Source organism: Schistocerca piceifrons, chromosome X, assembly GCF_021461385.2.
Source record: "Schistocerca piceifrons isolate TAMUIC-IGC-003096 chromosome X, iqSchPice1.1, whole genome shotgun sequence".
NCBI classification, from domain to species: domain Eukaryota; kingdom Metazoa; phylum Arthropoda; class Insecta; order Orthoptera; family Acrididae; genus Schistocerca; species Schistocerca piceifrons.
In genome coordinates this window covers 35,554,836-35,555,476 of record NC_060149.1, presented here as the reverse complement: position 1 = coordinate 35,555,476, position 641 = coordinate 35,554,836, and the positions used below count along the sequence as shown (strand labels likewise).

Genomic DNA, 641 nt, shown 5'->3' with positions numbered 1-641 from the left:
CTAATGCATGTTCGGCGGTGACTGACTTGAACACAATGACCTTGTCCGTCACATGTAGCGAGGGTGAGTCACTGCTGCATCACAGTGGCTCGGTGAGCCAGTGTAGTGACCCGGTGTGAATGCTCCAGTTCTAACGTATGTATATCTGTCGGTGACCGTCGGGAGGGGGAGGGGTGGTTTGTAGTGAGGTGACCCTGATTATAAGTCGTTCAAGTGTGTAACATTACACCGGGTATGCAAGCTGACACAGGGACTGATAAGATTAAACTTCCAGGCAGATGAAAACTGTGTGCCGGACCGAGACTCGAACTCGGGACCTTTGCCTTTCACGGGCAAGTGCTCTACCAACTGAGCTACCCAAGCATGACTCACGCCCCGTCCTCACAGCCTTACTTCAAGTTTCATATCAGCGATCACTCCGCTGCAGAGTGAAAATCTCATTCTGGAAACATCCCCTAGGCTGTGGCTAAGCCATGTCTCCACAATATCCTTTCTTACAGGAGTGCTAGTTCTGCAAGGTTCGCAGGAGAGCTTCTGTAAAGTTTGGAAGGTAGGAGACGAGGTACTGGCAGAAGTAAGGCTGTGAGGACTGGACGTGAGTCGTACTTGGGTAGCTGACAGTCCGGCTTTCGCCGCCGTGC

General features: G+C 52.0%; 1 non-coding gene across 1 annotated transcript; it reads right to left on the bottom strand.

Annotated features, from left to right (window-relative positions):
- Positions 1-289: 289 nt before the first annotated feature.
- Positions 290-364, bottom strand: Trnas-uga. The gene has a single exon. It is a non-coding gene; the product is annotated as a tRNA-Ser (tRNA).
- Between the last annotated feature and the right edge of the window lie 277 nt (positions 365-641).